The following is a 12,044-nucleotide window of genomic DNA, read 5'->3' as shown; positions in this document are numbered from 1 at the left end:
GAATGTCTGAAAGAAAATTGAATAGAAAGAGAAACTGATCTCAAGGCTAGAGAGAGCGAGATTAATGAGAAAAAAAAAATTGAAAACAAATGGCATTAGCGAGTACAAGATATTTATAGTTTGCTAGATGAGCATGATTAATCTAGTAGTCTCTATTCTAATTAACTCATAATAGAGTCTATAATTATTTAGAACTAATTACAAAGGCTATAATAGTAAAATGAAAAAGTTAATAGATATTCTAAGGGTATTAGTTTATAAGAAATATTTTTAAAAATGTTTTATGAGAAAAGAAAAAAAAAAACCATTTTTTTTAACAATTTTTTATATATCTCATAAAAGTAGTATTAAATTTTTTTAAAAATGATTTATTAACAAATACTCATTAATAAAGTCCAATAATAAAATAGATTTTGGTTAAGTTTTTTAATTAAAACGATGCGTCATGCAATTGTTGTTATAAGAGAGTAAAAAACAGGTTGTAGTTTCACTTGGATATCATGCTTGACCTACGGTCCACAACACACTTTAATAAGGCAAATTGCAAGTCATTCAATACCAACACTACTTGTCGTTGACCATGTATATATCCAATTAAATAGTGTCCTTTAGTGTCATCTACCCCAAAAAAAAAAAAAAAACAAAACAAAAATACCAACTCTACCAACTTCCAACAAATTGGCTTCAGAGCTAATTGATTTGTGGTGATAATGGCAATTTCCAATTGGATAGTGTCATTCCAATTTTATTGACTTACCAAGAAAATTTTATTTTGATAACTTGAGTATTTGGATGAAGGCATTGCTTACATCCCAATATGCATAAAAGATAGGGTTACAGAGTTATGTTTAGTCACAATGTAAAGCATTTTGACTTCAAATCAAAGTAAGCCTGGCAAAACAAAATGGTTGGGAAAAAAAAAAGCCTCTACATTGATTTATCGAGGTTTGGATGAAATTATGGTCGAGAAAATTGCAAATTCATCCAAGTAAGCATGGGAGATTCTTCAAAACTCTCTTAAGGGAGTTGATGAGGTGAAGAAAGTTCACCTTCAAATATTGAGAGATTAGCACGAAAGCTTGCACATGAGATAATTTAAATTAGCTTTGGATTACTTTTAATTTAATTTTCAAGGGTTTTGGTCATTGTGAATCAAATAAAAAGATGTGAGAACTTGGTTGATGATTAATGTGTAGTAGAAATAATCCTCAAGTCATTAGCTTATAAAGTTTGATTATATCATCGTGGCGATTGAGGAGTCAAAAGGTTTGGAGTATTGAACGTTGACAAAACTTTTGGGATTTCTACCATCCCTTGAAGAAAGACTCAACAATAAGAAGAAATAAGAGCCTTTGGACCAAATCTTACAATCAAAGCTAGCTTACCTTATATGACAAAGGATGGTGTCAAAGTAGTCAAAGAGGTCAAGGATTTGGAGACGGTCAAGGAAGAAGATCTTACGAAGAAATGGTCGTAACCCTGCTAATTATGAAGAGGAAGTTTCTCAAAGACATACAGGAAAAAATTGTAAAATGTATAATTATAAGAGAAATGTTATATCTACAATATTTTTAAAATAAATTTTAAATGGCAGATTATTACAGGTTAGAAAAAAAATGTAATTTTAGTGATAAGTTTAAATTAAAACACATAATAACTAACTATTTATAATTTATTATAAAAATATTGTAGATGTATCACTTTCTATTGTTAAAGATTTGGACATTATGTTTATGAATGCAGTAAAGTTGCCAACAATGTTAATCAGAAAGCCTAGAGCCTGGTGCTTCTCAATGCTTGTGATTATGGATTTAGTTGACTAGAGAAACAAATATTTGAAACTTGATTTGATGGTTTTTTTTAAAAAAAAAAAGAAACTGAGTAATGTGTGACAATTTTACTACCCTATTGTCATGTTAATGATTTATGCCTTTGTCGGTCAAGTAAAGGTTTGTGCACAAATTTTGTCTAAAGGCAAACCTTTTTTTTTTTTTTTTTCTTTTTTTGGCATTATAGTGTAAGATAATAGTTTTTTTTTTTTTTTTATAAGTAAAAGTAATACTATATTTATAAATATTTTACAATATTTTTACAAATAGTTAATGTAATCAACTTCTATTAGTTTTCATTTAAACTCATCATTAATACAACTTTTTTATTTAACAATAATAACTTACTAATATTATATTTATAAAATAAATAAAATTTTATATTTCTAATATTACACTTTCAATTAAAAAATTTTAAAAAATAAAAAAATAATAGAAAGGGGAAGAAGCCACAAATAGATAAAAGATATTCTCCAATGGAAAGGAGCATATTCTATTCCTGCTGTTGGCGCAATGGGGCTTAGTACCTTACCTGACAATGTGGTCAGTGGTCACTACTAATTAGCTAAAAACAAAGACAATGTGATAGATTGATTGATTGATTGATGTGTTATCGCCTCATTGGATATGCCAAAAAAAAATCGTTACCAGCCCCACCTATTTCATTTGCAGTGGTAGTGCTGCGTGTTGCACGTGAATTTATCTTGGAGTTCCCCCGCGTATAGCTCCAAATGGGTGTGGCGTGTAAGTCATCACCAATTATTCTGTCTGGTTGTACTTGGAAAATGGGAAGAGAAGGGAAAAGAGAAAGGGAAAGGGAGACGATATTTCTCTGCTAATGTGTTTAGATATGGGTAAAGAAAAGAAAAATAAATTGATGTTGAGTATTGCATCTTTCTTTTGTTTAGTCTGCGGAAAAAAAAAAAAAAAACGCCTCATATATAACACTTGTAATTTTTTAAAATATTAAAAATATATTAGTCATTTTATAGTATAAAATGACAGGCCCATAAATTTGTAATCTCCTTTCTTTCCTCCCATTTCCGCCCATATTGAGCTGATATCAACAAAATGGACCCATGAAATATCATTCCACCTTATCCATTTATATTCGCTTTGGTACAACCAAACAGTGAAAATGAGATGTCTTTCAACCTTTTTCCCTTCTTGGAGTTTCCGCTTAGATAGATCCAAATGGATGTGTGAGTCATCACCAATTGCTCTTTTAAAATGGATAGGCCATTAATAAAAACGAAGTTGTTTTCACATTTATGATTTAACTAGTTTTGCATGCATTTTATTTTTATTTTTTGAGGTTTGCTAGACTTCACTTAATTATTAAGATGGTAGTTGTTTACAAAAGACAAAAAGTATGACTTTACTAGCTGAGTTGGTTTTATTTATTTTTATTTATTTATAACTGGAAGTGACTTCCAGCTCACGTGGTTGTTTTTTACTAGACAAATTTGGACTATTTCTTTTTTATTTTAAGTAATTTTTCTCTGCTCACAAAAAAATATTTAATAAAATAAGAACTGATTTTCTCACGTTATTTCTTTTATGTTATTTTATTGGAGACAAATTATAACCTTACATTTTTTTTAGGTGGTTTAACTTGAAACCTATAGTGCCACTAGTCGTGTAGCCTAGTGGCACTCGGGATTTTATGTGTTTTTTAGTTTGGAGATTCTATCCCTCGCAATTATACAACAAAAAAAAAAAAAATTGAAACCTATAGTTTTAGAAGATTTTTAAATTAAATTCTAAATTTTAAATTGTTACAAATTATATTTTATAATTTCTCTAAACCCTTGACATTTTGAATTTTATGCGGAGAGTTTTATATCACAAACTTCCCATTCATTATCATAAATGTCAACCATCAAGCTATATATAGATGGTTTCTATATATCTTTTAATGAATAATTATTATATTTGTTTGAATATAAAAGCATAATAGTTACTAAAGGGGTTTTCTCTCTCTCTCTCTCTCTCTCTCTCTCTCTATATATATATATATATATATATTTATTTATTTATAAAAGTCTTTCCTATAATTACCTAATCTATATATATAATAAAAGGTGAAGTAAAGAGAAAATAATCAGAAAAATATAATATGATTTGGAGTTGTTTTCGAGAGAACCATTACTTTGATTCATTGTTTTTATATATTTTTACGTACATTCATTATTCTCTTGGTTGAAACTTCAAAGTGCCTAGGGAACTATAACAAGAAGCTGAATATGGAAAGTGGCCATGGGAATTGAAAATAAATTTCAAAAAAATTAATTAAAAATAAAAAATGAAAGAATATTGCAAGAGATGCACCACTTGGAAAAATTGAATTCCAATTAAAATTCATTGGACTTGGTAATGAGATGAGATGAAATTAATAACATTAAATACTCATGCTTTAGGAATCGGTAGTACCAATCTAAATTTATTGGACTTGCTTCGTGATAATACAACTATGAAGGATGTATAAAAACACGCACAAATCTATCTCTCTATAAAAAGAGATTGGAGAGAATTTCTTTTATCAGCCATGCAACTTCAGAGATTTTTTTTTTTTCACACAAATGCCCGTCTTGTTACAAAATGACCCATCGTAAAACTACAAAATGAGAACAACTCTGAGGGTTTTTTTTTTTTTTTTTTTTAATTTTTTAAGCTACGAAAATTTCAATCACCAATAGAGATTGAAGATTCAAAAGCGTGAATGAATCTTTTGGATAAACATTGTCACCAAGGTTCATCTTTCTGTGTAATATTTTTATTTAGTTTTGATTCTCTTAATTGATATAGTGATGGGTTTGTATGTATGCGCATACATTGAGTCAATATTAATATTTTTTGAAATCCTTTGGTCCTTGCTTGATGATTGACTTCTCTTGCAACTATCAATCTTGCACAAAGATGACTTTCAACCTATTTGGTGTGACCTTACTGAAAACAATATTTAGCACATGGGAAGAATATCCAATGTCAACCTTGTGAATTCTTAAACCTATTAATTAGTCCCCTTTATGGCAAACACCTCTCTCTTAGTAGCTTCATGGCTGCCAATTTAGTTTCATATTACTCTATTTTGGCTTATAGTTGTGCTACTTTTGAACATTTTTTTACTTAAGTTTGATTGATGTGCCAAATGTCTCTAAAGTTTTATTTACTTAAGAACCAATTAATTGTATGGGCTTAGTTACCCTTTCAATATATGCATGACTGTAACTGTAACTTGTATACAATATCAATATATTATGGTTCAACTCACTTTCTTTTATACATACACACACACACATATATATATATATATACTACAAAGTTTTGTTAATAAAATTTTATAGTTAATAATATGAATTTAGACTTAATTGAGCCTTTTAAACATAAATAAACTTATGATTAATAATATATCAATTCCCATGCTACCGCATGAGTTACATACTAGTGTATATAAGACGGGAATACTACACACCAAGGAAACACAATACATACTTATACTTTATTATTTTTAATTAGTGTTATAAGTATTCTGAAAATACACAAAAATTGCTTAACTTTTTCCATCCTAAGCTGTCAATAATTCCAATCGTCCCTCTCTTTTCCTCTTTGTTTAATTTTTTTTTTTTTAAAACTAGACACTGGTTCTTCTTCTTCATTTTTTAAAATGCTTTTCTTGTCTTTGGTTTGTATGTTTGTGATAGTGTTGGTGGTGATTGATTTGGCAATTTTTGGATCTGGGTTATATGGATCAGATGTTTTGAGCTTTGTTTAGTTGGTATGAAAGTGGTGAAAGGGTAAGAATATAGCAACCAACACATTTTTTTTTTTTGATTTAATTTTCTATACTTTGGATTTTTTTTTTCTTATTTAAGCTTGATTGTTAAACTTTTTTCCCTCAATTTCTTTTACGAATAATATATAAATATTAAAATAAAATATTGTTTTTACTTTTTACCCCTTTACTTTACACATTTTTTTTTTAATTTGAAAATTGAAAATAGTAAAACTAATAATTAAATTCGACAAAACTAAAAAAGTAAAAAGGAATAAATTAAAAGTAGATTATCTGTTTGACTAACTTATTTTTTGCCAAATTATTTTACTATTCAGGTTATTTTTGTTACTATTTATGGGTCTTACTGTATTTTTTTGTACTATTCATAGATCCCATTGTACTATTTCAACTAACATTTACATTTATCTACATACTTTTAGCAAAAAAATTTCAGTTTCAACAAAATAAGCAGATCTCAAACAAACCTTAAGTCTTAGAAAAACACTTAAAGTACAAGTATGGAATTAAAAATCTGTCAAAAACACTCACGACAAACTGCTATAACCTTACCTTGATTCTTGATTTCTAGAATTAGAATTTTTTTTTTTTTTTTTTTTTTTGATAGACTCTAGAATTAGAAATATGTAGTTGAAGTTGGGCCACATATTTATCGTAAAAGATGTACTTATAATTACCAATTACTCTTAAAATGGATAGGCCTAGTAATAAATACGAAGTTATTATCATATTTATGATTTAACAACATTTGCATTTTTTTTTATAGATTTATTAAGATATAAAGTATGACTTTAGTAGTTGAGTTGGTTTTTATTTATTTATTTAATATTTATGATTGGTTGGTGAAATAACTTCAGCTCGCGTGGTTGCTATTGACTAGACAAATTTGGACTATTTCTTTTTTATTTATTTTAAGTAATTTTTCTCACATTGTATCTTTTATGATATTTTACTGGAGACAAATTATAAACTTACATTTTTTTTTTGTTGGTTTAGGGGTTGTTTGGAAATGTTGTTTAAACAGCAAATTTAATCGTTTAAACAACAATAATATTTCGGATAAATATTTCTATAACATTTAAATATGTATTTTCATAACACTAAAAACTAAATAACAATACTTAAATACTGCTACCAAATAGGCCCTTAACTTTTTTGTTGTTGTTGAAAATGGGTGGTTTAACTTGAACCCTATAGTTTTAGAAGTTTTAAATTATATTCTAAAATTTAAGATTGTTACAAATTAAATCTTATAATTTTCCTTCTTTTTTTTTTTCTTTTTTTTTTTTTTTTGAGAAGAACCCTAATTTAAAATTGAATATCGGACTTTTAAATAATATCAATTAAAACCCTTGAAATATAGTTGAGTTTTGTGCGGAGAGTTTTAAATCACAAACCTCCCATTCATTATAATACATGTCAACCATCAAGCTACAGATGATTTTTGTATATCTTTTAATGAATAATTATTATATTTGTTTGAATATAAAAGCATAACTGTTACTGAAGGAAGGAACTCTCTCTCTCTCTCTCTCTCTCTCTCTCTCTCTCTTATATATATATATATAAAATTTATTTTGTGTTTTTACTAAATTTATTTGTAATTTAAGAATGGCGCCTTTGCAAGTGAATAATATCATATTTACTTATAACCACAAGTTGATTTAATGGTTCTTAAGACCTTACGAGATTATATTGCGTTCGAAATATTTAGCTGGTATTTTAAAGTCACTTCTAAGGGATTCATCCCTGTATTTACCCCATGTGTGTTTGATGTGATATTGGGCTCCTAATTCGCATAAGATCCATGAGCTTTTTGGATTTGAAACCTCTAGCCAGTATTGTATTTTAGACAAACTGATCTTATGAAATTCCTCCTTAGAATTACCTAATGTGTCTAGGACAGGAAGACTACAAACGTGGGAACACAATGTATACTTATATTTTATTATTTTCAATTAGTGTTGTAAGTGTTCTAAAAATACATAAAAATTATTTAACTTTATCCACCTTAAGCTATCACCAATTACAATCGTCCCTCCATTTTCCTATTTATTTTTTTGTAAAATTGGACACTTTTTATTTTTTAATTCTTTTCTTGTCTATGGTTTATATGTTTATGATAGTATAGGTGGTTTATGAGATTGATTTGGCAATTTTTGAATCTCGGTTTTATGGATTAGATGTTTTGTGATTTGTTTAGCTGTATATATGAAAGTGGTGAAAGGGTAAGAATATAGCAACCAACACTGTTTTTTTCTTGATATTAATTTTCTATGCTTTGGATTTTTTATTTTTATTTTCTTTTTTAAGCTTAATTTTCTATGATTGTTAACATTTTTTTCCCTTAATTGTTTTTAAGAATAATATACAAATATTATGTTAAAATATTGGTTTTACCCCTTAACTTTACACAAATTTCGTTTATTTTTTCATACAAAAAATTTGATAATGAAATAAGTAAAACTAATGATGACATTCGACAAAACTAAAAAGGACTAAATTAAAAATAGATAAAGTCTTAGAAAAACACTTAAAGTATGGAATTAAAAATTTGTCAAAAATAAAAGATATAATATTAATTCAATCATTAAGATATTTCTACCTTCTTTTTAATTTATTTTATGACAAATCTTCCACTTCCTATTAATTTGTACTGATAATTGGTAGAGCTAATTAATCAAAAAATGTTTTCAAAACAATGGCCGCTCCAGGAAATTTCTTGAAGGGGGTCGCTAAGAAACTTAAATTAACAAATTTTAATAAAAAGAGAATTTGAATATACTGTGTTGTAAAGACCAGATTTAAGTCCCTAGCCCAAAAGATAGATAGACTCAGGTCCAAGAAGCCCAAAAGAATGCATTTGTAGAGAGTGGGTTCAAAAAATTAGGCTTTAGTGAATCAAACAACAAATAAGGTAGATCTTGAAGACAAAAGAATGAAGATAAACAAGTTTAAACTGAAGAAAATCATTCTCGGCAAAGTTCGAGGAGATTGGTTCTAATATATCTCTTTCAAGTTTGATTACAAAGTTAGTTCTTGATGCTATAGTATTTTTCTCTTAGTTTCGATCCCTTCACATGTATAAGGTCTCTTCCATTATATAGTTCTCTTTAGACAATCTTGACTTTTCACTTGTTGATTGTCCAAAATACTACTTAAGTGTTTGTCCCATTGGACACCCTCTTAGGCCCTCTATGCGTTGGGGAAGCCAGTGCAGCATTGTTCAGGGGTCTTCTCCACATTAATCCAGTCAGAAAGTTAGCTACAGAGCATTCAATGCAGTGGTAGCAGTCTTCTCCTTAGATATTTTAGGACTCCCCCCTCCCCTGTCCTAGGTTTCTATAATTTTTATCTGTACCTACATGACTTCCTAGAACATTTCCCTGGATGGCATACCACTTCTTCGAACCTCGGCTTTGGTTGGCCGAGGAGGCATTCATCCTCGGCCTACCCTTTTGGGCCCTTATAACCAAAACTAACTTCTTCATTTATTAACACGGACCCCTTTGACAATGTTTTCTCCTCTTCAGACAACCTTTTATCCTGGGATTGGGCCCCAGGCCCAATATATATACAAATAACGAGCTTCTGGGCCCAATACCTCTACAATAGCCCCTCGAGATTCTTCTTTCTTACTCCTCGGAAAGAAATGAGGATTTCAATGTCACCTTAGTCCAAGCTCATCATACATCACATCCGCCTATGTAGATGCCTTTTTAACTACCTAAGACATGCTCCTAATGCTTTGGCATACAAGACACTCCTTCATTAATTTTTTGTGGCTTCTTGTCCCCTATGTTCTACAACGCGATACGGATCCAACGACTAAGGACTTTGTTAGGACTTAGGCGGGAATTTTCCCACTTTGTAACTTTCTCTTTGATACAAATACCACTCAAATCAATCACTCATCTCACTTTAGCATTCACTTCATTCTAGCACATATACTCTGAACTGGGCAACTTTCCCTAACTCACTTGTGCCTTTAAAAATACCCAAAGCCAGTTCGAGGATACTTTTCTTCTTTCTATAAGTCTTCAAAAATCTCTACACCTTATTTTTCCATATATTTTTCTTTTCTCTGTACTTTTCCTCTCCTTGGCTCCCTTTTCTCCTCTCAATCTTTTTAGTTCTCCCAAACTTTTTTAGAAATGGGTAGATTCAAGAGTTTGGTAGACTCCGAGGAGGGAATAGAGAGATTTAAGGCCCAATATAGGATCCCTCCAGGAGTAGGCATTAGGTATTGCAAGGATGGAGAGTGGCATGAGAAAAGACAAGAGGGAGAAGTGTTGATCCCAATGATTGCCTTCATAGAAGGAGGGATGAGAATCCCTATGGGTACTGTTACTAGGAACTACCTTAGGGCCCATAGGTTAGCTCCTACCCAGTGTGTGCACAACATGTTCAAAATATTAGGTTATGTAGATGCCCTTAATGAGAGGATGAGGTTAGGGCTTACTCACCATGATATCAATTGAGTCTACAACCTCCATCACTTAAAGGGGCAGGGGTATGACCTGAAATCTAGGTACCCTGAGGTTAGGCTCATTTAGTGCCTGCCTGAATCCAACAAAGGCCTGAAAAAAGATTTCCTGATCGTGTCAGGGGAATGGCACGATGACCTCCCCTGCCTGAGGAGAGAAGGGCAACTAGGTAGGATTTTAGACCTAGAATGATTACTTTAAAGTTATCCCTCGTTTTCTTTCTCTTTTGATCGTGCTTGTACATGAAATTTCCTTCGGTTTACGCTATTTTATTTCATTAATGATATATTTTTTTGCTTCTCTTGATGGCTTTGCAGATAGGAACGCGACTATTCCCAATTTTAATCTTATGAACTAAGCGAGTTTGGATAAGATCCTGAAGGCTGAGGTGTTCGTCCACACTGACGGCCAGCTTAGGGTAGCCTACCTGATATTGGACTACATTCAATATCTAAGAGTTTCCAGGCACCTAAGTGCGTTATTAAAGCTAGGGATTCTCAACTACAATGGATCAGTGTTGTAGCCCCGACTTTCTGATCAATGGCACAATCCCATAAGGCGTTCTCTCCACCAACCCCATACCTAAAGGTATACCCAAGGTAGAGGCTTATTCTTCCTGCCCCATCACTAAGGAAAAGGAAAAAGAACAAGAACAAGAAGAAGTAGTTGAAGTGTTTGACTCCGAGGATGACTTTGAAGTGTTTAACCAACTTTTGTCTCTGGAGATTTCATTGGGTGACTTCGACCACTCTTCTCCAGCTCAAACTAGCCAACACCAAGAAGCTACTTCCCCTCTAGACAACATAGGCATCCAACGCAAAATAAGGTCTACCTTGCAAGAATTACTAGAGTCCTAATTAGGGGGAAATGTGCCTAGGAAGGCAGCCCAGACCAGGCTTCCCAACCCCACCCCCCCCCCCCTAACTTACCCTGCCCTTCCGACCAAAACCTACTAACTTAAAAAGAAAAAGGGAGCCAAATGGCAAGGAGGTGGTGGAAGTTGGAAAAACCCACCCCTCTTAAGAGGATGAAGCCCAACGAGCAGCTAAGCAAGCCAAGGTGGGGCAAAAGGGTGCTGAGAAAAGAAGTGATCCTCAAGTTGCACCCCCAGCTAGGCTCCCCGTCCCAATGCTAGATGGGGCTCCTCTGCCAGCCAGTGCTTCCATCAGGGACTTCCAAGGAAGGACAGCGAGCTATGTGGCTGACGCAGTGGAGTAGGCTCTACTGCTCCTTGAGGACATGGCCGAGCTCCGGTCCATAAGTGTTAGGATGTGTGACTATGTTAGTGTGAGTATCTACTGATGGATGGGTGTGATGTGGGGTAGCTATGTGTGTATGATGCTGCATGAAGAGACGAGTGATGTTGCATGAGGAGTGCTAGTGAGGTGAGTGTGTTGGTAGCTGATGAGGCATGCAGGAGTAGCTGATGAGGTGTGCATCAGGAGGTGCATCAGGTGGTGTTGCCAGGTGTTGCTTAGTTGGCATTGTATGCTGAGCTGGTATTAATGATTGTACCCAAATAAGAGTTAGTTACATACGGTTAGTTTGTTAGAATATTGGCAGCTAGTTAACAACTGGCTTGGCAATTAGTCAGTTAGAGAGTGAGACATGGAGAAGGTATTAAAAGGCTAGGAAGAGGAGAGCTTGTATCAGATAATACATTCTTAATTCCAATTCTTCAATTCTATTCAATTCTCTCTCTCTAATTCTCTCTCAATTTCTATGTTCATACCTCTTCTCTGTTCTTGAAGGCTTGGTTTACTACAAATTCCATTGATCAATTCCTCTGTTCCTAACATTTGGTATCAGAGCAAGGCTGTCACACCCCAAACCCCAAAGGGTCCAAAGTATGAAAAAGACATTTCAAAGAACCTGTAGATTTTCCCTTTTTTTTAACAATCCAATCCACATAAATCATGTCCAATACCAACA

The sequence above is a fragment of the Quercus suber genome, unplaced genomic scaffold (assembly GCF_002906115.3).
Source record: "Quercus suber isolate HL8 unplaced genomic scaffold, Cork oak 2.0 scaffold_152, whole genome shotgun sequence".
Taxonomy (NCBI): Eukaryota; Viridiplantae; Streptophyta; class Magnoliopsida; order Fagales; family Fagaceae; genus Quercus; species Quercus suber.
The sequence above is the reverse complement of the archived record's forward strand: the minus strand, read 5'-3'. Positions refer to the sequence as shown.